This window comes from Gopherus evgoodei, chromosome 4 (genome assembly GCF_007399415.2).
Source record: "Gopherus evgoodei ecotype Sinaloan lineage chromosome 4, rGopEvg1_v1.p, whole genome shotgun sequence".
NCBI lineage: Eukaryota > Metazoa > Chordata > Testudines > Testudinidae > Gopherus > Gopherus evgoodei.
This window is the reverse complement of record NC_044325.1, coordinates 117,039,394-117,066,289: the sequence shown is the minus strand read 5'-3', so window position 1 is coordinate 117,066,289 and position 26,896 is coordinate 117,039,394. Positions and strand designations below refer to the sequence as shown.

At 45.9% G+C, this 26,896-nt stretch overlaps 1 protein-coding gene across 7 annotated transcripts in view; it reads left to right on the top strand.

Annotated features, from left to right (window-relative positions):
* RASSF7 (Ras association domain family member 7) overlaps positions 1-26,896 on the top strand; it is a 148,569-nt gene that overhangs the window by 36,058 nt on the left and 85,615 nt on the right. The window contains exon 1 of one of the 7 annotated variants that reach the window (XM_030560700.1): positions 22,496-22,838. The exons of the other annotated variants lie outside the window; for them this stretch is intronic. The gene's annotated coding sequence lies outside the window, so the exon portion shown is untranslated. Of the gene's footprint in view, positions 1-22,495; positions 22,839-26,896 lie in introns of those variants that run through there. 7 annotated transcript variants of the gene reach the window in all.

The window sequence follows — 26,896 nt, the reverse complement described above, 5'->3', positions numbered from 1 at the left end:
GGGTACCTGCCTGAATTCCTCTAAGCTCAATTACCAGCTTAGTACTTGTAGTGCTCCCACCAACCAAGAATTCCAGTGCCTGGTACACGCTGGTCCCCCTAAAACCTTGCCCGGGGACCCCCAAGACCCAGACCCTCTGGATCTTAACACAAGGAAAGTAAACCCTTTCCCCCACCGTTGTCTCTCCCAGGCTTCCCCTCCCTGGGTTACCCTGGAAGATCACTGTGATTCAAACTCCTTGAATCTTGAAACAGAGAGGAAAATTCACCTTCCCCCCTCCTTCTCTCTCCCCCTCCCAGACTCTCCCTGAGACAGTAATCCTAACACAGAGAGAAAATTAACCTCTCTCTCCCCCTTCCCTCCTTTCTCTCCACCAATTCCCTGGTGGATCCAGACCCAGTCCCCTGGGGTCTCACCAGAATAAAAAAACAATCAGGTTCTTAAACAAGAAAAGCTTTTAATTAAAGACAAAAAAAACAGTAAAAATTATCTTTGTAAATTTAAGATGGAATATGTTACAGGGTCTTTCAGCTATAGGCTGGGAGGGTATTCCCAGTGTCTAAGTATTCAAGTACAAATTAAAATCCTTTCAGCAAAATACACATTTGAACTTCTTCCAACCAAATACACATTTGCAAATAAAGAAAACAAACATAAGCCTAACTCGCCTTATCACCTAGTACTTACTATTTTGAATCTATAAGAACCTGTATCAGGGAGATTGGAGAAAAACCTGGTTGTACATCTGGTCACTCTCAGAACCCAGAGAGAACAACAACCAAACACTAACAGCACACACAAAAACTTCCCTCCCTCAAGATTTGAAAGTATCCTGTCCCCTGATTGGTCCTCTGGTCAGGTGACAGCCAGGCTGACTGAACTTGTTAACCCTTTACAATCAAAAGAGACATGAAGGCCTCCTGTTCTATTAACCCTTAACTATCTGTTTATGACAACCCCAATAAACATCGAATTGTTTGCATCTTTGGACTTCGGGTATTGTTGCTCTCTCTTCATGCAAGAAGGACCAGGGAAATGAGAGAGTGAAGGAATAAGCTCTCTGACAACTGCCATCTCTCTGCTTCCCTCCATGGGCCTAATCCTGAAATTTTCATGGGGTTTGGAACGGGCCTTGTATTGCTAAAGAAGAGATTGCACTGATGGAGGTGCAGGAATCAGTTCCCTCTGGGCTTACCCTGTGGCAGTGCGCTGTGCCAGTAAGTGTGGAATCACCACTAGTGCCTGGCATGCTACCATGGCACAGCTCTATTCCTTAAGGGCTTTAAAAGTGTGAGGGTAACTATCCTCTAGAAGAGGGGTGGGCAATAATTTTCGCAAGGGGGTCACTCCATGAATTTTGGTAAGTTGTCACAGGCCGCACATTTCTACTGCATTAATGGAGGGAGGTGCGGGGTTTGGGAGCAGGAGGGGGTTCTGACATGGGGCAGAGGGTTGGGCTGGGGGAGGAGGTGCAAAGTGCAGGCTCTGGCCGGGAGGTGCTTACCACAGGCAGCTCCTGGCTAGCAGCGCAGCAGGATGCTCAGGCAGGCTGCTTGCATGCCATGGCCCCACGCCACTCCCGGAAGTGGCCAGCTGCTGGCACTGTGGCACATCTCTGCATGCCCCTTGAGGGGCAGGGGGCAACAGGTCTCCATGTGCTGCCTGCAAGAACCACCCCTGTAGCTCCCATTAGATGGTTTCCAGCCAATGGGAGCAATGAAGATGGTTTTGGGGGGGGTGGGGCAGTGCATGGAGCTGCTTCACCCCCCATGAGGGGTGCGTAGAGACATGCCAGCAGCAGCCGGCTGCTTCTGGGAGCAGTGTGGGGCTGCAGCAGGCGGGTGGGCTTCAGCAGGCAGCCAGCTTGCCTGAGCACCCCGCTGCGCTGTGGGACTTTTAGTGGCCTGGAGATCGCAAGGGGGCAGCCAAAGAGCATGGTGGGCCACAGAGAAATGTTAGATGGGCTGGATCTGGCCTGTGGGCTGTATTTTTGCCCACCCGTGCTCTCGAAATACCTCCTTCCTCAGAATCCTCTCCTCCTTCTGATCAGCTGGGAATGGGGATAATTTCCAGTCCTGTTGGTGGAATGTATGGTTTGGGTATGGCAACATTACTTAGATAATTGTGGTTGTACTTGGGGTGGAGGGGTAGGAAGGTAGCAATGGAAGACCCTCAAGACAGGGAGATAAAACATGATCTTTATCCACTGCTGTAAGTTGGCCTGAGGGTAACTTTTGATCAATTCTAAATACCTGCTCCCAACTGCTGCCATCCTAAAGTGGAAGGTTCTCCCCATTGATCCTTGAAAGTCTTTATTTTGCTACTTAAAAACCAAATGGCCTAATTTCTGAAAAGTGCCTAGAGATTTTTGGGTACCTCCGTTTTCTGGGCTTATCTTAAATTCTGAGCACTTGCCCTTTGAAAATCAGGGCCCTCTAAGTTGTCTCAAGAATCACTAGTCAATTACACAGGTTCAGTTCTATGCTCTGAACAAAACACCTCCCCGAGTGACATAAGGTACACTGACAGAAGTGCCAGTGTGGACAGCGCTACCGCCTCTCGTTGAGGTGGATTAATTATGTCGATGAGATAACTTCATCTGTTAGCACAGAGCGGCTACAAGTGAGATCTTACAGTGATGCTGCTGTAAGCTCTCTAGTATAGACACAGCCTTAGTCTGTCTGTCTCAGTTCCCCATCTGTAAAATGGGGATAATAGGGAAATGCTATCTCACTGGGGTGTTGAGGGTGAATACATTCACGGTTGTGTGGCACTCAGATACTATGGTTATGAGGGCTCTAAGTACTTCATGTATTTAGAGATATCTGCTTTTTTTTTGCCTAAGCATTACAATGAAAAATGAAGTACATGCCTGAATGTGCATGTAGGCAGTATTTCTATCTCTGCAGTGCTTGTGACATGTACAAATGAAACCATATTTGAGTGTTATGATTTCTGTAGTCACTAGAAAATCCTTAATTAAGAATACAACCTTACAGGGTAGATGTTATAATAAACTGTATTCTCCCTAGGTAACAAATTTTTATTATCTTTGCATTTCCAACTGTTTCAATTACCTGAGACATGGTCATGTGGCCTAACCTAGCACTACATTCTTGACATGGAAAGTAAATGAGGCACATTAATGTTTTTGCCTATTTGCTATTGATTTAAAACCCCTGAGGGTAATGACGTTTTTATAATAAAAGAAATTGCAAAACAGAAAATAAATCCCTGCTCCTCTCTAGTGTGTCTATAATAGTTATTCTCTGTTCCAGTGGGGTGGAAGGCCCCCAACCATAGTATGATCATTCTAGGCCCTGTAAATATATCTACCAAGAGACAAACTTGGCTCTGTAGAACTTTGTCTAAATAGATTAAACAGACAAAGGTTGGGAGAAAGGCAGTAATATTATCCCCATTGCATAGATGGGGGACTGACGTAAGTAACTTGCCTGAGGTCATACAGGCAGTCTGTGGCATAGCTGGAAATTGTACCCAGATCTTCTCAGGAGTTCTACCCTAGTGCCTTAACCAAAACCCCCATCCTACCTAACCTGAAGCATGTTCCACTGAGGAGCTGAGATATCACAGATCGTGAGTGCTAAAACATTCCATTGGAGCAAGAGGCTGCTGGGGGTTGCCTGGCAGGAGCCCAAATAAAGGAGAATTGCCATTAAGGTAGTCAGTGCCCCTTATTAACCTTACTAGAGGGGGCATTCAGTACCCCTGAATGCCGCAAGCAATCTCGTGTTGTATGCATTACTCAAGTCAATATCATCGGAGTCCTCGCTGTCAGTTTGGATCTTAAGGAGTAACTTGACTGCCAAACGTGACGTGCTGGCTGGACTCATCAGCATATTCCTCAGCAGTTCGGGCTCCATTCTTGCAGACCGAAAGGGAAGATAGAGCGTGCAGTACAAAAAAAGTTGAAAGATGGCACCAAATGTGGACGGAAGCACAGGAATTGCTGGGATGCAAACTGATGCATCACAGGGCACTGGGACAGGACCTAGGATGCCCCACCACCCCCTTCCCACAAGCCACAGTGCCAGAATGGGAAGAGGTGCTCCGTGAGATAGCTGCCCATAATGCACTGCTCCCAATGCTGTTGCAAGTCCTGGAAATCTGGCCATGCCAGTGCACTTGCAGCTGTCAGTGTGGACAGACTGCAGCGCTTTCCCTGCTGCACTTTACGAAGGCTGGTTTAACTCAAAGCGCTCTACATTTGCAAGTGTAGCCATGGCCTTATTGATAGGTAAGAAAATTCCAGTTGTAATTTCCCACAATTGTCTCTCTGATATGGGTGAATCTTTCTTTTTGGAATGGGTGTGTAACACCTTCTCTTGAAGATCAAGCCTCTTCTGCTTGGTGATTTACACAGACATAGAGGCTAACAATACAACTGCTCAAATATTACCTTACAGTATGGGATACAGACCACTAAACACTGAAAATGGGGTGGAGATTAAAGTTAATCTAGGCATGGCCCAAAACCTAAACAAATGCTTTGCATCAGTTTTTAATGAGGCTGATGAAGAGCTTGGAGCGGTGGCAGGGTGGATAATAGGAAGGAGGAGATAGAAATTACCACATCCGAGGTGGAAGGCAAACTCAAACATCTTAATGGGACTAAAATGAGGAGTGGGGGTCAGATAATCTGCATCCAAGAATATTAACGGAATTGGCACATGAAATTGCAAACTCAGTAGCAAGCATTTTGTAATGAATCTGTAAACTTGGGGGTTGTACCCTGTGATTGGAGAATTGCTAATATGGTTCCTGGTTTTTAAGAAGGGTGGCGTTGGGGAGTGATCCAGGAAACTACAGGCCTGTTAGTTCAACCTCAGTTGCATGCAAGGTTTTGGAACAAATTTTGAAAGAGAAAGTAGTTAAGGACATAGAGGTTAATGGTAATTTGGATAAAAAAACAACATGGTTCTGAAAAGGTAGATCGTGTCAGACCAACCTAATCTTCTTTGAGAAGATAACTGATTTTTTTAGACAAAGGAAGTGCAGTAGATGTAATCTACCTGGGTTTCAGTAAGGCATTTGATTCAGTTCCACATGGGAAATTGTTAGTTAAATTGGAGAAGATGGAGATTAACATGAGAATTAAGGAGCTGGTTAAAAAGGAGACTACAACGGGTCATACTGAAAGGTGAATTGTCAGACTGGAGGGTGGTTACTAGTGGAGTTCCTGGTTCGGTCTTGGGACCAACCTTATTTAATATTTTTATTACTGATCTTGGCACAAAAAGTGGGAGTGTGCTAATAAAATTTGCAGATGGCACAACGTTGGGAGGTATTACCAATACAGAGGAGGCTAGAAATATCCTACAAGAAGGTCTGGGCAACCTTGTAAACTGAAGTAATAGAAATGGGATGAAACTGAATAGTGCAAAATACAAGGTCATGCACTGAGGGACTAACAACAAGAAATTTTGCTATAAACTGGGGACGTATTAGTGGGAAGTGACAGAGGAGAAAGACCTGTTGTAGTGGTTGATCACGGATGACTATGACTCACCAATAGCTTTAAGCTGGTGGCATAAGTTAGAGCTTCTGCTCTGCAACTTTAATTTACACCAGGACCTGGCAATTCAGGATCAGGGAGCCGCAACTATCTGCTGCTCCCCTTTCCCTGCAGAGCTTGGGCAGGGTGAATCTGCACTGATGTGTTCAGAGATCTGTTTACTCTCATGGAGCTAGTCTGCAGCCTGACACTGACCACAAAATCCTCTCTTTCATCCCTGCCTTCGGTTGTGGAAACGCCATATGCGTCCTCCTCATGGAAACTCCTTTTATATTGTTTTCCTGCCCGGCTCCTTCCCTTGCTGGCTGATGCTGTTGACAAACCTGTGTTGTCTGTGTAAAGGACAAGGCATCAAACTCTCATGGCTGAAAGATTCTAGTTGGACTTTTGCCAGCAAGTGGGTGTAGCAGCTGGCGTGGGAAAGCTTTCCACTTGAGGGGAAGAAGGGAAGGGAAACTAACAAGAGATTTAGCAATCAGATGGCTCCAGACTCATACCTCTCTACCTGCGAGATTGTTGTTAATCATTTGCCCTTTAATAGTAACCCTCTGCCCTTAAATCATAAATCCGTGATGCTTACCTTGCCCTTTCATTCAAGGATCTTAAACATCATTACAGATGTTAATTAATTCTCCCTACCCACCCCTTGCTGATGGGGAAACTGAGCTCACTCTGGCAGAATAGGGAAAGGGAACACAGTAGTTCTCACAGTCAGATCCCTGCTCCAACTTCTAGAGTACCCACACTTCTAAAGTATAAAGAATGGGGGAGGGGTATTAATGTGGCTCACTGGGGCTTGCCTACTGATATCATATAAGGGGGGAAATGTAATGTTTTAAAATAGATAATGGGAGTTGTTCATGCAAAATACAAAAAGAATGTGTCTTTTCACTAGTAGGTTCCTCATTCTCCTAGTGTGTGGAGTAAACTTGTATTTGGCCTAAAGCATAGAATAGAGTCCTGTAAGAGAGGGCAGTGTGGTCTAGTAGCTAGATTGCAGGCTTGGGAGTCAGGAGGCCTGGGTTCTATCCCCAACTCTGCTGCAGACTTACTCTGTTCCCTTGGGCAAGGCACTCCCCTATCTGTGCCTTTAGTTCTCTCTAAGGGCTTGTCTACATCAGAAAGTTGCAGCGCTGGTGAGGGAGTTACAGTGCTGCAACTTTGAAGGTGTACACATCTGCAGGGCATCACCAGCGCTGCAACTCCCTGTTTGCAGCGCTGGCCGTACTCCCGTTTTGTCTCGGGTGTAGAGGATCCAGCGCTGGTGATCCAGCGCTGGTAATCCAATGTAGACACTTACCAGCGCTTTTCTTGACCTCCGTGGAAGGAGGAAGCCTCTGGTAATCAAGCTGGTCTCCTTTCCCGGTTTGCTCTCTCGTTCCCGGAACCCCGAGCAAGCAGGTCTCCTTCCCTGCGGTTTGCAGGGTGGCTCCGGGAACGCGAGAGCAAACCGCGGCGAAGCTGGTCTCCTTTCCCGGTTTGCTCTCTCGTTCCCGGAACCCCGAGCAAGCAGGTCTCCTTCCCTGCGGTTTGCTGGGTGGCTCCGGGAACGCGAGAGCAAACCGCGGCGAAGCTGGTCTCCTTTCCCGGTTTGCTCTCTCGTTCCCGGAACCCCGAGCAAGCAGGTCTCCTTCCCTGCGGTTTGCAGGGTGGTTCGGGGAATGCGAGAGCAAACCGCGGCGAAGCTGGTCTCCTTTCCCGGTTTGCTCTCGCGTTCCCGGAACCCCCCTTGAAGCCGCCCAACAGCGCTGCAGTGTGGCCACATCTAACACCACTTGCAGCGCTGGTTGCTGTAAGTGTGGCCACTCTGCAGCGCTGGCCCTATACAGCTGTACTAATACAGCTGTAACAACCAGCGCTGCAAAATTTTAGATGTAGACATGGCCTCAGTAAAAATGGGGATAAGGCTGCCCTTCCTTTGCAGAAGCTGTTTGAGATCAGGAAGGCACTGTGAAAACAGTAAGCATTACCGGAGAAGTTTTCAAGTGCAATAAAGTACTTGCCAGGGGTGTGTTGCCCCAAGGCTTCAACAATGAGATTGTGCTATAGAAATGTGTGAAATACAACTGTGAACAATGACAAAGTGTAAACATAGGCAAAGCTAATTAATCATAGGAAAGCAATGCCTCAAGGTGTACAGTTAGTCCCAGATCTACATTTAATTGGCCACTCAGATTCCTGCTGTTCCTCTCCCCGACCCCAGAGTCCCACACATTCCCATCACAAAAGCTTTTCCAGGTTTAGCACCCCACCCCTGAATACTTGGCTATGGTATTCATAATGTTACAGATACTACTTGCAGGCCTAAGGGGTTAGCTCTGCTTTGCCAGTTGGCTGCCCTGCCAGATACAGCTATCTCCTTTAAGGATGATTTTCAGAGCCTGTCAGTGGCACTCTTCAATTATCCTGAGTGAGTGCAAGGCTCTCCCTCAAGACCTGAGCATGCTACTCCCCCTGCCTGCACAGTGCGGGAACTTAAGGGAGGGAATCTACCTGGTGTTTCCCAGCCCAGGTACCATAGTGGAGCTCCAGGCCTGAATTCTTCCTTTATAACAAAGTACTTTAATGACCCAACCTGCAATTGTGTTTCATTAAACTCTCCTCTGTCAGTATTGGTAGCTGATCCTAATCATACAGCCTAGCAATGAGAGTTTACACCTGGACACATCTATCCCACCTTTTCCCTTCTTCCCACTCCATGTAGATTCTTTCTGTACCTGGGCACCCAGGGCCTGACTCTCCACTATGGGTTCATAGAATCATAGAATATTAGGGTTGGAAGAGACCTCTGGAGGTCATCTAGTGCAAGCCCCTGCTCAAAGCAGGACCAACCCCAACTAAAGTATCCCAGCCAGGGCTTTGTCAAGCCTGACCTTAAAAACCTCTAAGGATGGAGATTCTACCACCTCCCTAGGTAACCCATGCCAGTGTTTCACCACCTCCTAGTGAAATAGTTTTTCCTAATATCCAACCTAGACCTGCCCCACTGCAACTTGAGACTATTGCTCCTTGTTCTGTCATCTGCCACCACTAAGAACAGCCTAGCTCCATCTTCTTTGGAACGTAATTGAAGGCTGCTATCAACCCCCCCCTCACTCTTCTCTTCTACAGACTAAATAACCCAAGTTCCCTCAGCCTCTCCTCATAAGTCATGTGCCCCTGCCCCCTAATAATTTTTGTTGCCCTCCCCTGGACTCTCTCCAATTTGTTCACATCCCTTCTGTAGTGGGGGGGGGGGGGCAAAACTGGATGCAATACTCCAGGTGTGGCCTCACCAGTGCCGAATAGAGGGGAATAATCACTTCCCTTGATCTGCTGGCCATGTTTCTTCTTGGTAACAAAGGCACACTGCTGACTCGTATCCAGCTTCTCGTCCACTGTAATCCCCAGGTCCTTTTCTGCAGAACTGCTGCTTAGCCAGTTGATCACCAGCCTGTAGCTGTGCATGAGATTCTTCCTTCCTATGTTCAGGACTCTGCACTTGTCCTTGGTGAACCTCATCAGATTTCTTTTGGCCCAATCCTCCAATTTGTCTAGGTCACTCTGGACCCTATCCCTAACCTCCAGCATATCTACCTCTCCCCCCAGCTTAGTGTCACCTGCAAACTTGCTGAGGGTACAAGTCATCCCATCATCCAGATCATTAATAAAGATGTTGAACAAAACCAGCCCCAGGACTGACCACTGGGGCACTCTGCTTGATACCGGCTGCCAGCTAGACGTCAGGCTGTTGATCACTACCCATTGAGCCTGACAATCTAGCCAGTTTTCTATCCACCTTATAATCCATTCATTCAATCCATACTTCTTTAACTTGCTGGCAAGAATACTGTGGGAGACCGTATCAAAAGCTTTGCTAATGTCAAGATATATCACATCCACTGCTTTCCCCATATCCACAGAGCCATTTATCTCAACATAGAAGGCAATCAGGTTGATCAGGCATGACTTGCCCTTGATGAATCCATGTTGACTGTTCCTGATCATCTTCCTCTCCACCAAGTGCTTCAAAATGGTCCTTGAGGATCTGCTCCATGATTTTACCAGGAACTGAAGTGAGGCTGACTGGTCTGTAGTTCCCTGGGTTCTCTTTCTTCCCTTTTTAAAACATGGGCACTATATTTGCCTTTTTCCAATAGTCTTGGACCTTCCCCAATTGCCACGAATTTTCAGAGATAATAGCCAATGGCTCTGCAATCATATCAGCAAACTCCCTCAGGACCCTTGGGTGCATTAGATCTGGACCCTTCATATTTTTGTGAAGTGTGTGTGAAACAGCCCCTAGTCTGATGGAGAATTATAACTGGTAGCACTTTGCACTGTAAATAAATATAAAAATTACATCCTTGGAGAATCAAGCAATATATTCGTTCCCACACTCAGGCCTCAAGCACATGTCTAACTTTAGACACGTAAGTAGTCCTGCCATGGCACAACATGGAAATTAAGTCTTAAAGTTACACACGAGCTTAAGTGCTTTTGCTGGATTGGGGCCTCAGTCCATGAGGAGAGGTACTTCAAATTGCCTCCACCAGTGAGTGGCAAGGATGTGCACTAACCACACTCAGCTCACCTCCTCTAAAGTTAAAATTGTCAAAAAGCTGGAGGCTGGGGGAAGGGAAATTTACATGGCATAAGGACCTGTGTTGGGAGACTGATGATGATAACCTGTTAGCGTGTTATATTTTCAAAAGTGAAAGGTTATTTCTGGAGGCTGAGTGGAGTCCCAGATCAAAGTAGGAGAATAGAGGGTTAGGCTTCATAGACAAGCCATGGCAGGTTAAATGCCTTTACTTCTGCAGAAAGATAGACAAACCAGATCACCCTGGGAAGCCCAGCTCCCAGTGGGGGACAGCTTAGCAATGCCACTGGTATATTTACACACGTGGACAGAGTGAGTGCCAGTCAGTGAGAGTAACTAAGGTTGGGCTTGTGTGGTGCTGCAGTGAAGAAGCTTCTCCATGTTCAGAGGAGAGAGGTCAGGTCTAGATAAACAGTACGTGGTCCCAGTAGCTTTAGTCCCCATCACAGAATCACTGAGGTGGTAAGAAAAACTTTAACAGCTGCAGTGCTGCTTTTGAACCTAACAGTAAAGGATGGGTCAGGAGGTCACTGCTTCAGTGCCCCTGGGAAGGAGAGAACTTTTTCCTGGAAGCCTTTGAAAACCTTAACCAAATTAGCATGACTGCCTTTGCTAAATACTTGAGAAATCCAGATGGCTCAGGTCACAGGCTTCCCTGTAAGCAGAGACACCAATAACTGTTTGCATTCCCATACCCAGCAACATAAGTAATGGTGCTACTTCCTGGGAAGATTATATATATAAAATAGTAGCCAATACATGTGAAAAATAAACACTGGTGGTATTTGGAGTTTCTTCTGATATCCCCTTCTCTGCTCCTTCCTTTCCTCTTTCCCTCCACCTTCACTTCTTCATCTCACCTCCTTTTCCACTATCTCTCCTTTTGCCCTCTTCTCCCTCTACTCTTCCCTATGTCACACAGTTCAACTCATTGCTGGTGGTGGGACTGGGACATCAGTGGGGAGTTCTAATAATGATAGACAAGAGCCTGAATCAAAACTCTAAATCCAAACAACCCCCTCACCTGTAAACTTTGCAGGTGGGAAGTCCTGTAACCCAGATCTGATTTTATTATTATTATTATTATTAATAATTATTTTTTGCTGTCTCCTTTCCTTGTAATGGGATGAACCAAAGCTGATCCAAACTTCTGAGGTGTTTATTCACAATGTGATTAGGATTTGGCCGCTCAGGTCCATCCCCTAACTGGTATTTCAGGTAAATAGCTGATGCAATGGATTGGCAGATGATTAAACCAGTGGCAGTCTAAGAGTGCTACTTATTACACAAAAGTGTGTTCATAGTGTTCCCTCTTCCCCAGTTCCCTTTACTCTGTTTCATTTATCTGCTGGGTCTTGACTGTGAGCTCTGTGTGTCAGGGACTGTTTGCAAAGCACTTGGTGCAGTTGAGCCCACGATCCTTGGCAGGGGCCCCAGGTAGTGCTGTAATACAATAAATATTAACAATATGATAGTGGAGGGGGAAGACATCTAAAATGGCTGCTGGTTTTGTTTGTTAGTACTGATATAGCTCCATCAGTACAAGATGCTGTACAAACACATAAGAAGGTCAGGGTCTCAATATCTGAGGCACTTATACTGTAAAGATCTGATCATGCAGGGCGCTGCTGAGCTCCCTCAGTTCACATTCAAGTCACATGAAATGCTCAGCAATTTTCAGGGACAGGCCGCCCTGAAGTACCACTGAGGGATGAGAGAACTCATATAGCTTTAGGATCAGAAATTCTGTCCTGAGACAAAAACATAATCTAGTGGAGAAAGGCAGAACTAGAACCAAAGGCTGGGAGTTAAGGTCAGTTAAATTCAAGTTAGAAATAATGCCCAAGTTTTTAACAGGGAAGGTGATTAACCTTTGGAACAAATGACCTGGGGATGTGGTGAATTCTCCATCTCTTGAAGTCTTCATGTCAAGACTGGAAGATTTTCTGGAAGATGGTGTTTCTGCCAAACACAAGTTATTGGGTTCAATACAAAGGTCACAGGGTGAAATTCTTTGGCCTGTGTTGTCCAGGAGATCAGACTAGCTGATCATTCTGGTCCCTTCTGGCCTTAAAATCTTTGACTCTGAGACCTGACCTCTGTTTGGTTCTGACAAATTACAGCTTCACAGCTGCTTTGATGTTGTATTACTTTTTATTTTTCATTCCTCTGGTTGTCCTGGAAACAGAGCAAGAAATACTTTTAAACAAGATCATTTACTTTCAAGGTGGCATCTTGCACAGCACACTCTCTGCTGCTTAGTTAAACAAAACAGAATGGTTTTAAATTAAATTTCTCTTTGGGGAGGGGGAGAACAGTTTACCTTTAGGGGGAGAGCTTGTTTTGAGAAACAAGAAAAATGTCACCAAACTTCAAACTTTCCAAAAGTTCTAATGATTCCATGAAACCTAAGTACTCAGTGAGTCCTCTCTACCCAATTATGGGGCAAAGTGAAGGAGGTGAGCGTTGGAAAGCAGGTGAAACACACTGGTTCAAAGGACGAAAGGAAGCCAAATCCTTGTTCCATTGAAGGTAATGGGAGTTTTGTTAATGACTTAGGAAGGATGACTGAGGAACTGAAGTGGTACTTGGGAGTTCAGGCTTAAGTTCCTGAGTCTGCTACAGCTTTCTTGTATAACCTTAAACGTGCCATTTAATCTCGCTGTATATCGTATGTAAAGTGGGGATGATAATACTTCTAATATCTGTCTAGTCTATTTAGGTTTTAAACTCTTTGGAGCAAGGACTGTCTTGCTTTATGACTGTATAGTATCTTGTACAATGGGGGCCTGATCTTAGCTGGAGCCTCTCTAGGTGATACTGCAATGCTAATAATAATGAGAATGACGTCAGTGGCACCGGATTTTGTCTTGTGCAGAAATATGAATTTTTTTTGTGGTCACTGGATCCTCAGTTAAGTCAATCAAAATTACAAGACCTTTATTGCACATCTGTAGAGTACTGGCTTTTAAACTTCACAATTAACATGCTAACTGGTATAGCTTCTCTGTGGAAATAAATTCATTCAGATCAATTTGGGGGAAATTATAGTAGAGCTGCACTTTACAGATGTGTAGGGCTTGTTTGATTAATGCACAGGTTTAAACAGAAAAGCCACTCTGTTTCTGACCTGGGCACTAGTTAGGATGACCAGATGTCCTGATTTTATAGGGACAGTCCCGATTTTGGGGTCTTTTTCTTATATAGGCTCCTATTACCCCACAATCCCTGTCTCGATTTTTCAAATTTGTTGTCTCGTCATCCTAGTGCTAGTTGGCTGGTAGGTGAATCAGAATTTGGGCCATGTGGTCAATCCTTCATGCCACAGGCTGTGTGTGCTGTGGTGGCAGGATGCCCAGCCTCCACTGGGAGCAGCAGGATGTGTCTGACATTGCCGACAAAGAACCCAGGGTTAGCAGGGTCGTGTTTCAGAAAAAGGCATATCCAGTTCTCCTCATATAGAAAGACGAGTCAGATCTCTGCATGGCCTTTCAGTGTGGGGAATAATTGGGGAAAAAATAAGAGCCCATCTGTCCTAATGAAAAACAAACAGCGTGTGTTATTCCTGCCACTTCTTGTCCAGTGATGCCAATCAAGGCCCTGATTGCCAGAAGTCAGCAGAACTGAAACTTTTAAACTGGGCAGAGCTTATGGTGAGACTTCAGTAGGTCAGGCGCCAAGTCCTCAGATACTATGGTGCTCAAATGACTCAGAAACGCCTATAAATAAGACATTATCCATGGATTCACAGAATGGCCCACAGTGAAACAAAACGGATCAGTCCTCGAGGGAACCAAGAAGCCGTATAACATTTTGGTTACCTGGGTTATACTTCCCAGATTGCACTTGTCTGCCTTTAAGGCAGCCTGTCACACAATTACATAGTATGGTTTATTTATTACAAAACCCAAGGTTGCCCGGCCTCACTTCTGGTGTCAGGTTACAGCTCTTAGGTGGGCTTCTCTTCATGGAAAATTTTCACTCCAACATAGCAGATTACCTCTTAGGCTGAGAAAGTGACTGTTTTTGTCTGTTGATGCAAAAGCTTCTTTGGGAACACTTGGATTCTGGTATTTCCTATCTCTTCTAGTGAGGGAAAACCTCCTCTTGGGAACATGCCCTTTCATGTGCTGAGCCAGGCAGCTAGTGTGCTGTGTAATTTATCTGCAGTACATGAAATATAGCTGCTGAGTCAGGAAAGAACTGTGACTCAGAAACTCCAGGAGCATCAGCAGGTCAAGAGATATACTCCCACGGTGAGGAAAAATCCTCTATAAGGGGAAAAAAAGGAAAGTATAGTGCAGTGTGAAATATATAGACAGGGCACCCCACTCCCTAATCAAAGCTGAAATATAATCTCCAGCTCCTGCACTAGGCTGCACTGGTTGGTTGATCAAGAGGCAATAGACACATTTAGGCCATGTCTACATCTAAAATTTTGCAGCGCTGGTTGTTACAGCTGTATTAGTACAGCTGTATAGGGCCAGCGCTGCAGAGTGGCCACACTTACAGCAACCAGCGCTGCAAGTGGTGTTAGATGTGGCCACACTGCAGCGCTGTTGGGCGGCTTCAAAGGGGGTTCCGGGACGAGAGAGCAAACCGGGAAAGGAAACCAGCTTCGCCGCGGTTTGCTCTCTCGGTCCCGGAGCCACCCAGCAAACCGCAGGGAAGGAGACCTGCTTGCTCGGGGTTCCGGGACCGAGAGAGCAAACCGGGAATGCCGCGGTTTGCTCTCTCGGTCCCGGAGCCAGCCAGCAAACCGCAGGGAAGGAGACCTGCTTGCTCGGGGTTCCGGGACCGAGAGAGCAAACCGGGAACGCCGCGGTTTGCTCTCTCGGTCCCGGAGCCAGCCAGCAAACCGCAGGGAAGGAGACCTGCTTGCTCGGGGTTCCGGGACCGAGAGAGCAAACCGGGAACGCCGCGGTTTGCTCTCTCGGTCCCGGAGCCAGCCAGCAAACCGCAGGGAAGGAGACCTGCTTGCTCGGGGTTCCGGGACCGAGAGAGCAAACCGGGAACGCCGCGGTTTGCTCTCTCGGTCCCGGAGCCAGCCAGCAAACCGCAGGGAAGGAGACCTGCTTGCTCGGGGTTCCGGGTCCGAGAGAGCAAACCGCGGCGAAGCTGGTTTCCTTTCCCGGTTTGCTCTCTCGGTCCCGGAACCCCGAGCAAGCAGGTCTCCTTCCCTGCGGTTTGCTGAATGGCTCCGGGACCGAGAGAGCAAACCGCGGCGTTCCCGGTTTGCTCTCTCGGTCCCGGAACCCCGAGCAAGCAGGTCTCCTTCCCTGCGGTTTGCTGGCTGGCTCCGGGACCGAGAGAGCAAACCGCGGCGTTCCCGGTTTGCTCTCTCGGTCCCGGAACCCCGAGCAAGCAGGTCTCCTTCCCTGCGGTTTGCTGGCTGGCTCCGGGACCGAGAGAGCAAACCGCGGCGAAGCTGGTCTCCTTTCCCGGTTTGCTCTCTCGGTCCCGGAACCCCGAGCAAGCAGGTCTCCTTCCCTGCGGTTTGCTGGCTGGCTCCGGGATCGAGAGAGCAAACCGCGGCGAAGCTGGTCTCCTTTCCCGGTTTGCTCTCTCGGTCCCGGAACCCCGAGCAAGCAGGTCTCCTTCCCTGCGGTTTGCTGGCTGGCTCCGGGACCGAGAGAGCAAACCGGGAAAGGAAACCAGCTTGATTACCAGAGGCTTCCTCCTTCCACGGAGGTCAAGAAAAGCGCTGGTAACTGTCTACATTGGATCACCAGCGCTGGATCCTCTACACCCGAGACAAAACAGGAGTACGGCCAGCGCTGCAAACAGGGAGTTGCAGCGCTGGTGGTGCCCTGCAGATGTGTACACCTTCAAAGTTGCAGCGCTGTAACTCCCTCACCAGCGCTGCAACTTTCTGATGTAGACAAGCCCTTAGTGATAAACTTCTGGCACTGCAAAGAGCCTGATTTTTCAGAAGTACTGAGCATACACTGCGCCACTTGAGATCAGAGGGTGCTGAAGCTACTTAGCACATCTGAAAATCAGACTTGCAGTGTTTAATTGTAGAGTTGGTTGAGAAATGGGGTTTTTTCCCCATGAAAAACTTCAATTTTGGCAGAAATTCAAATTCCAAAATATTTGCTTTGGAAATGCTGGTGGGGTGACTCAGGGATATTGTAGTTTATATGTCTCCAGCTCTCATTCTCTTTTATAGACTAAGCTCCCTTGTTGGACTACATCTCCCATGATGCACTGTGGTCTCCCCAGTTGGAGAAAGGAACCCAGTGCATCATGGGAGTCCTTAGCCATGGTGCATTATGGGAGTTACAGTTTGGTCAGGTCTACAGACCTCTATTGGTATAACTACCTTGCTCAGAGGTGTGAAAGAGTCACATCCCTGAGCTATGTAGTTATGCCAACCTAGCCCCCCCAGGTAGACAGCGCTATGTCAAGGGGAGAGTTTCACCAGTTGCACCAGTGCAGCTGCACCATGGTAGCACTGTACATGAAGACAAGCCCTGAGTACCTTTCCCAGACCTGTGGAAGAGCTCTGTGTATCTCAAAAGCTTGTCTCACCAACAGAAGTTGGTCCAATGAAAGATATGACATCATCCACCTTGTCTTTCCAAAATAGTTGTTGAACATAAAGACAGAGGTAAATACAGTTAACATTTTAAACCTGTCTCAGTGGATAGTCTCAATAATACATCAACTTCCAAGTTCAGTGGAATTGGTCATATGCGCAGAAGTACTCGTGCATAAACGTTTGTAGGATTGGGGGTGAAGGGATCATTTTCACCCTGAAAGTGATATGTTTTTATTTTATTGATTGTAAGGTATCACACTGACTTTCTTTAGATTTTAAATCTCTTTTTATTCTTGTTTAAAAAAAAAAAATCAAAGACGTCTGCCATACCTAGTGATGACTGTGAACCTCAGACCATTTAGTGTGGTTCTGATCAAAATCTTCAAAGTGAGTCCAAACAAAAACCAAGATGGAAATCTTATCAGAATAGTCTTTTTTTTTTTTTGGTGCTGGGAGGAGAGTGAGGGGAAGGGGTGGATACACTTCTGTTTCTTCTAGATTGTAAACTCTCCAGGGCAGGGGACTGTCTTATACTATGACAGATGCATTATCTGCACTTTTGCCAGTAATCTCAAAATAGAAACGCACCACAAAACCTTTCAGGGAATAGAAAACCACATAGAAAGTGTACATGTTCCAGTTAATGACACATGGCCTCAGATTCTCTGTTGAACTCCACACCCTTTGCACTTCTCAGGTGGCACAGATGGAGCCCCTGTCAATTGTAAATAGTCAGTGGAGAATTCCCCTCCTGGAATTCCCACTGCTGCTGTAAAGCTCCTGAGGTAGCTGCCCCCCACTGTCCAGCAAGGGGTGGGGAAGGAAAAGGATGTGTCAGAGATGCTTCATAATGCTGTGCTGGTCCTCTGCTGGCTGCTCTAACAGATGCTGGCACTGGTGGCATAGAATCAGAGCACTGGCAATTAGCTCCGACGCTTCCCCAGCAGCAAATTGTTGGCCCACAATCAAGAATCCAGCCCATGCTGTTTAATAACAAAGGGCCTGGTCCACCCCTGCATTTCTCTAATGTCATACTGGTATTATTCCATTTCAGTTGCACCAAAATAAACTGGAGTAATTTAGTGGCGAATCAAATGCAAAGTATCTTGTTTTGGGGGGGAGTTTGGGATTATTTTTTGTAATCTATTGTTTGCTAAAATCAGACAATGAATTTAGCACTGTACCTTTCCTGGAGAGTTAACAATCTTGGATCCCAAACCTGCAATGACTTACTCATGCTTCATGTTAAACATGTGACAGTAATCTTATCAAAACCACTGACTTTGATGAGATGACTTGTATGCTTAATATTAAGCATGGGCATGTAAGCCTTGTCAGGATCAGGGCCAGGGCTGGCTCTAGGTTTTTTGCCTCCCCAAGCAACAACAACAAAACACCAAACCTCCCAGAATGCCGCCCCTGGAATTGTGCCACCCCAAGCACATGCTTGGTTTGCTGGTGCCTAGAGCCGGTCCTGATCAGGGCCTAACAGCCACATAGAGGATCAGATTCCAATGTACTGCTCAACGAGCGCAAGTGTCTTACTCTGCAAGTAGTTCCGTTGATTTGTGGAATCAGGTATGACTCCCCAGGAGTAAGGTTCAGAATCTGGCCCACAGAGAAGATATTGAGATTGTAGGTAGATATTATATGTAGATACTGATATTTCTGTTGTGGGCCTCATGGAAGAAATGGGTCTTCTAAGTGAGAAAATGGTGAGGAGAAATATAACATCCATAGCACCAGGGATTTTCTAAACATTACAATAGCCCTTCACCATGCTGGGAGGCACCTGTATGTTCCTAAACCTGCTCAGCTTGTCTCCTTTCCTCCTTGCATCATGTTTCTTAAGTTTGTAGTGTGTAGACAGCAAAATACCTGAAATGAAGGGCCTGCCCCAAAGTCCTTTAGTCAGGTCTCAGATCTTTTAAAACTCTAATCCTTAAAGGCTTTGGCAGATGATTGGAGTTTAGAAAACCTCAAGTAGGCACATTTCATTCCAAGCAGTTCCTCTCTAAACAGAAATTATTTTCTCAAACCCCATGTAGATCTCTGCCAAGAAAGGCAACAGTTTTATGGCACAGCCCTATCGTTGGAAAAACACAGGCTTTTAATTATTTTTATGGAGCAGGTTTATCTTGCTGTGCTTGACTGTAACTCCCTGTTGGCTTTTTTACTCAGTAATAATCCAAATCAACATGCTGTAGGGATTTCCCTTAAAATTCACAGACTAAAGCCTGTAATTAAGGAATCTGGAATCTTATAAGCCTCTGTGATATGATCAGACTGACATTTTGTAACCCTGGTTTAAGGAACATTTCAGCTGCTTCCCTGAAACATGCTGATAGAAAACTTTCCCATATACCTGCAGGAGCCATATGGAGTCTGAACATTCTAAAACTTGCTCACTGTCACATTGAGATCATTCTCAGCTGATCAGGGGCCCAGTCCTGTGATCTTTGAGTACAAACTGCTTTGATACAGAGAGGGGAGGATGAAGGAAGAAGTTGAATAAAAATATAGGGCTTGGTTCTGCACCACTGAAGTCAATGCAATTTTAAAATCGACAAGGAAATGCTTTGTCCATGCAACTAGCCTGTGGAACAAATTGTCACAAGATCTCATTGCTCCCAAGAGTGTAGCAGGATTCCAAAAAACCCAGGATATTTTTATGGATAAAAAGAACATCCAGAGTTGGAGTAGCAAGGCTGAAAAAGAGTCAGTCAGTTTATGGGCACAAGCCAACCTCTCAGTTATGGAGTTTAGGAGAAAACTTTGTCTGAATACAGATTATGCCATAACCACCTACTGGAGGGTTTCTTACACTTTCCTCTGAAGCAGCTGGTACAAACCACTGGCAGAGACAGAACACTTGTCTAGATAGAGTCACTCAGATCCTGTATGGCAATTCCTGTGCTCATACTGGAAGTCTTCCAACTGACTTAAACGTAAGCAGCACTGGACCCATAAGGACTCCAGGTGCACTTGGTGAAAGCACCAGCTGATTAGCTGGCAGCAGCTCAAATGCGTAACAGGTTGTTTTCTTACAGGTGCAGCTTGGATTACAGCAGAGCACTCCCCGCTTGTGTGGTCATATCAGCTCCAATTACTGTGTCACCTGGTTGCCAATGAGGCCCTGAGCTTGAGTTCTCTGTGTGTGCATTATCTCTGCCATTGTCCTAGAGCTGCTTTGCTTAAAGAACCATTAACCTTTTATGGCCCTGAAGGATCTGAAACCTGGGATTTCTTTAGGCTTTTAAAAAGTTACTAATATTAGTCAATGAAAGTGGATGGCTGGTAATACTGTGACATAGAAAGCAGAGGAAGATTCACCAGAAGTAAAACATCAGAGAATATTTTTGACTTTGAAATGCTAACCAAAGAGATTTATAGTTACACTGCAGGATTGGGCCCTTGATACTAACACTGCATAGATTTAGCTTCAGAGGAGAAGAGGGTGGCCTCATAATTGATTTCTGTACTCAACTATAATGCTTAGCTGCAAGTGGGTGCTGGGTTTTAGTTCCAAAACAACTGGTCTATAAAACTAATTTTGAAGAGTGAAATAAACCTGCAGCACTTTCTAATGAACAACAGCATTGTATTGACATTGCTCTTTGTGTATTGTTTTAACCGATGACCTGGTGTGCTAGTTAACTTCTACTAGAAGGGGATTTGTTTTTTAAACTGAAATGTGGTGTGCTCAAAAAAGGCGCTAGCTTTACAGCCCTGGAAATGGAGGAAGTTTTAAGCGGTGTGGTTATAGCTGTGTCAGTCCCAGAATATTAGAGAGACAAGCCGGGTGAGGTAATACCTTTTATTGAACCAACTCCTGCTGGTGAGAGAGACACGCTTTTCAGCTTAAATGAAGTTCTTCTTAAGCCTTCATGATGCAGTTGGTAGTGCAACAGCAGATGGCTTTGTCTGCGACAGGAAACTGGAATGGTCAGTTTGTACCTGGAAACTGTAAAGTGGCCCAGATTTGCTGTGGTTCACAAACATAGTCTGAATTTCCAGTTTTAGAGTGAAACCCAGAAGTAGGGGAATGTGGCCTGGTTTGGGATTTCTTTATGGTTCTGCATAGATCTTCTCAGCCCTCCCCCCGATCCACTGGGGTGGGAGATGAGGTGGAACAAAGGCCCTACAATGAACAAATAACAATAGGAGGTAATTTAATATACCTAGGATAAATAACATTTTCCATGCCAGGTGAGCATTTTTTCTATTAACTTTTTATTAAACTTTAAAATACACAGAAAAACAAACATAATAAATGGTATATAAACGCCTCATCATATATATCCATGTGCTATCTAATCTTAGCTATACGTTAAACATTTCAGTACATATATAATATGAATGGTTATAATCATAGAAGTGTAGGACTGGAAGAGACCTCAAGAGGTGTAGACCAGTCCCCTGCACTCGTGGCAGGGCTAAGGATTATCTAGACCATACTTGACAGATGTTTGTCTAGCCTGCTCTTAAAAATCTCCAGTGATGGACATTCCGCAACCTCCCTAAATTTATTCCAGGACAGGAAGTTTTTTCCTTATGTCCAACCTAGACAGCCCATTGCTTCTTGTCCTATCCTCAGAGGTTAAGGAGAACAATTTTTCTCCATCTTCCATAGAACAACCTTTTATGTACTTGAAAACTTTTATGATGTCCCCTCTGTCTTCTCTTCTCCAGATTAAACAAACCAAATTTTTTCAATCTTCCCTCAGAGATCATGTTTTCTAGACCTTTAATCATTTTTGTTGCTGTCCTCTGGACTTTCTCCAGTTTGCCCACATCTTTCCGGAAATGTGGTGCCCAGAACTGGACACACTACTGCAGTTGAGGCCTAATCTGAGATAACCAGAACTGCATTCAGTATTCAATATGTGGCTGTCCCATGGATTATTATAGTGGCATCATGATACACTGTCTTATTATATATCCCTTTTCTAATGATCCCTAACATTGTTAGGTTTTTGATTGCCACTGCACATATAGCAGATGTTTGCAGAGAACTATTCACAATGCCTTCAAGATCTTTTTCTTGAGTGGTAACAGTTGATTTAGACCCCCATGATTTTGTATGTATTGTTAGGCTTATGTTTTCCCATCTGCATTTATCAGCATTGAATTTCATCTGCCATTTTGTTGCTCAGCTACCTAGTTTTGTGAGATCCTTTGTATCTCTTCGCAGTTTGCTTTGGACTTGACTATTTTGAGTAACTTTGCTTCATCTGAAAATTTTGCCACCTCAAGTAATTTTGTATCATCTGAAAATTTTACCGTGGATGACAATGATAATGGTGGGAAAGAGACTTTTTCAATGGAAAGCCACACATTGACTTCAGTGGAATTCAGACCAGACCCCCAAATCTGAGTGTAGAAAAGTAAGACATTTGAAAAGTGCAGGAGGGGGACCTTAAAATCCCAGGTGCCTCCATGGAGGCCTTCTTGAGTGAAGAGATTAGGGAGTGTCTGCACTAGAGATGGGACCAAGCTACAGGATAAGGAATACCATTTGGATTGTAAACAGCCCAGTGTTTGGATCTGTGGCTTTTTTGTGGGGAAGAAGAGGCTTTTAAAGATGGGGCATCTGGCCAACTTGGATTGGGATGTGGGTGGGAATTTCCCCCCCCCGACCCAAAGGGGGGAGGCGCTCAGCTGTGGGACTGGCTGAGAAGCCTGTGCCAGCAGCATAAGCCTCTTGCCTTCCGCGGATCTCGCAGCGTAGCTCTGCCCACACCTGCGAGCCCTGGCATGGGAGTGGGCGGAGCCGGGAAGGGGGCGGAGCCGGAGCCGGGCGCAGCGGACCGGGCTGCGCTGTGCAGAGACAGGCTGCAGGTTGCTGAGACTTTCGCAGCGAGGAGTTGCTGCTGCCTGAGCTCCGGCGATCGTAGCTGAGCGGGGCTGACGCGCGTCCCAGTGCGGCGGGAAAGGGACACTCCCCCCCCCCCGCCGTCGCCTCAGGGGCTTGGAGTCGCCTACAGAGGATCGGGGCCGAGCTCCCCCCCAGAAGTTTGCAAAGTGGAGCGGAGCCCCTGTGACCTTGCGCGGAGAGCAGCCCCAGCCTGAGCTGTGTGCACGCGGGGAGGAGGCGCGAGCTGGGTGAGGTGCTCTGCAAAGAGGATTTGCTTTGCTGTTTCTGTCCCGGCTTATGGGAGACGAAATTCAGCCAGGTACGTGCAGTTGCTGCTCGGAGATCGGTCATCCCGCTCGCCTCCCTTGCCCCTGTGGTCTCCCTGTTTTCTTGTACTGTCTCCCCCAGGGCGCAGCCCACACCCAGTATCCCTCTTTTGCCCCCGGCCTCTTAGTGCAATGACTGCCCCTCTGCTTTCTCCGGTGGCCCCCTGGCAACCTGCTTCATTATTTTCTTCTTCCTGGAGGAAACATTCTTTAGCTCTTTCTTTAAAATACTTGTGTATTTAAAAAAAAATCCTTTGTGGGCTTTTAACCTGGCCTGCCTTCTTGTGTGTGGCTCATTCAGCTCCCTACATGCTACTGTTTGAGGTCTAAGTCCCCTTTCATCTCCTGGGCATTGACTGGCTGTTTTTAGATGGAAGTGCAGCCTGCTGTGAAATCAGATTATCTGGAGTTTCTGGTTTATTCTTCTTAAGGCAGAGGAGAGAGGGACACGGCTTGGGGGTGGGGTAGTGGAGGAAGAAATTCATTTATTCTTCTATAAAGGAGTCAAAAGTTCTCAGCCCAGTCTAGGAAGAGCTTTAAATACAACCAATGTTGAAGTTAAAGCCCAGGGTGGGAATTAAGACATCAACAATCACCACCCACCCACGTTTAATGCAGTGGATTGTCTGTCTGAAGCAATTTGCATGTGGCATAATCAGCTGTAGCTCAGAGACCTGCATGCTACACCTTGTGTTTGGCTGACATGTATTTAACCTTTTACTTGCTGTGTAGCTAGCAGTGTGCCTCTCCCTCCCCCCCCCCCCAGTCACTCAGGGTTGATGCATGAATAGAAGATTGTATGTTGGCAAACCTAACAAATGAATAATTCTATTGTATGTGCCTGCTCTGTGCCCCAAGACAGCCCCCAATCTGTGAAATTGTCACTATCTGTGACATTTAGGAGATTTAGTGCCTCCCTGGAATGGGTACAGGTGGCACTGGTTGCTGCAGGTTTAGCACTTGTTGCACAGGCAATTGTATTTACCCTCTGTTGGGCAACAGGATTTTCAGTTGTCTCACAGCTAGCTGTTAAGTTAAAACCAATACCATTTTATGACATAACTTCTTCTGTGCCTTAACTGGACTTGTTGTGGTTTATGCTGCTTAATGGATCTCTTTTCCTTCCACTGCTATTTCACTCCAGTGCCAGACAGAGCAGTAATAGCAGAAATATTGGGGAGAAGGTGAGACCAGTGCAGCTTGACGAATACAGATACTGCAAAATTTGCAGTGAGAGGTGAAACAGCCCCCTGAAGCTGTATCCATTTACCTTCTTTAATGACTCTTTCCATTAAGCTAGGCTACAGCATACCATTGTACCTGTTCTACAAGTCTGTCTTCCTTGTTGCTGCTATGGGGCTTGCCCTGATTCCCTTCTATCCGACTCCTTATTGTCCCAGGCAGTCCCCTGGGTTCTATTCCCAGTTCTGACACTGACTTGCTCTATGACCATGGGCAAATCCTTTGACATATGTTGACAAATATAAAGTAAAACACATTGGAAGGACTAATCTGAATTACTTCTGCACCTTGTATTCCAAATTAATTATAACCTCTCAGGAAAAGAATCGGTGGCATTATGGACAGCTCAGTGAAAACCTCTGTTTAGTGTGCAGTTGCAGTTAACAAAAAAAAGGGGGGGGGAGAACAATGTTAGACTGCATAAGGAATGGGATAGAAAATAAAATTGCAAATATTATTTTAGTATAGAAACCAATGGTACTCCTTGCCCTGTAAATGTGCCACAAGATATCTCTGATGACAAGAGCTTTGACTTTTAAGTCACTTATATAAACATATATGAATGAGAACTTCCACAGTCCTACTTTCTTTGCCTCAGTCTTTCAATCTGTCAAATGGGCATACTACTGAGCTATTTCCCTGGCTGCTAGTTAGGGTCTAATTAACATTTGTAAAGTGCTCTTGAGTTACCCAGATGAAAGGTGCTATAGAAATATAAAAGCTTTGTTCATCATCCATCTGACTATGGGCTCTCCTCTAGCTGCACCCATGATCACACTGCCTGATCTTAGCCTGAACAATATCATGAGTTTCAGAAGCTCTGTCCCTGTTTTGAAAAAGTTCATTTTTTGGTTTGGTTTATTATATAACTGAGGGTGTTTTTTAAAGCCTTTCCAGTGCCAATTGAATGGGTATAACTTTATGCTTAAGATGAAGACCTGACATGTTAGGGGTCCAAAAGTGAGCATTAAAATGGTTGGTCTGCTAGGCGCTTATAAAAGCTTTTGGGGAGGAAGAATAGCCTTGTGGTTATAGCCCTAGACTGGCACTCAGCAGATCTGGGTTAATTTCTGGCTCTGCCACAGATGCCCTGTGTGACATTGAGCAAGATGCTTGATCTCTCTGTGCCTCAGATCCACTGTATGTAAAATCAGAATAATAATGCTGCTTTCCTCCATTCTTTTTGTCTGGATGATCTATTTAGATTGTAAGTTCTTTGGGGCAGGGATGACCTTTTACTATATATTTGTACAACAGTTAAAAAACTGGAGTTGGTTGTTATTCAGACACACAAACCCTGATCGTGGAAACAGTTAAGTCTGTTTAACTCTACTACCTTGAATAGTTCTGTAAAGCTAAGCACTTAAGGGCTTGTCTACATCAGAAAGTTGCAGCGCTGGTGAGGGAGTTACAGCGCTGCAACTTAGGAGGTGTACACATCTGCAGGGCACCACCAGCGCTGCAACTCCCTGTTTGCAGCGCTGGCCGTACTCCCGTTTTGTCTCGAGTGTAGAGGATCCAGCGCTGGTGATCCAGCGCTGGTAATCAAGTATAGACACTTACCAGCGCTTTTCTTGACCTCCGTGGAATAAGCAGGTATCCCAGCATACCTGAGGAAGCCTCTGGTAATCAAGCTGGTCTCCTTCCCCGGCTTGCTCTCGCGTTCCCCGAACAAGCAGGTCTCCTTCCCTGCGGTTTGCTGGGTGGCTCCGGGAACGCGAGAGCAAACCGCGGCGAAGCTGGTCTCCTTTCCCGGTTTGCTCTCTCGTTCCCCGAACCCCCGAGCAAGCAGGTCTCCTTCCCTGAGGTTTGCTGGGTGGTTCCGGGAACGCGAGAGCAAACCGCGGCGAAGCTGGTCTCCTTCCCTGGTTTGCTCTCGCGTTCCCCGAACCCCCATTGAAGCCGCCCAACAGCGCTGCAGTGTGGCCACATCTAACACCACTTGCAGTGCTGGTTGCTGTAAGTGTGGCCACTCTGCAGCGCTGGCCCTATACAGCTGTACTAATACAGCTGTAACAACCAGCGCTGCAAAATTTTAGATGTAGACATGGCCTAAGTGTTTGCAGGGTCCTAATAATAATCACCAATGTGGGTTGGTCCTAATAGAAATGCTTTTGCTTTATGAAATTAATATCTTTATATGTTTTTCCTTCAGTCTTTCATCTTAAATGAATAAACTAAAACTGATCATAAATCTTTACTGGTAGAGAAGCAGGTGCTCCACCATGTGAAGGTCATCCTATCCCCATTACTCGGCCCGCTTATTTATACCCATGAGTGTCTGTAACTTTTTGTATGAGTGATCTACCCTCACTGCTTGCTGACTGTATTTTGATCTCACCCACAGTATACCCCCCCCATTGGGGACATTGCATACCAAAATACTGTCATCCACCTATACTCTGTATGTTACCACTGATGACCAAAAACTGACTTTTCAAACTCTCTGTGTCATCTATTTTTAAACACTTTCTAATAAACTTTTAATTCTGTGGTAGTGCACGGTAGCAACAATGCGGATGCACTAGGTGCTATACAAACATGCAGGAAAACACTGTCCTCTCCAAAAAGCTTGTGTTGTAATTTAATTTAGGAATGTGAAGTAGGTGAATTAGTTTCTGTATCTCTGCTGCATTGCACTTCTCTGAAAATAAGAAATAGGTGCCACCTGCTGGGATTAGCCTTGGGCATTTAAGAAATAAATTGGGAGCAGTCAATCTCTCCAGAGAAATGGTCGGTATTCATTTTATTTGAAAATTCAAGTGGGCAGATTATAAATGCGCAAATGCCATTATTTTCTTCCTTTGCA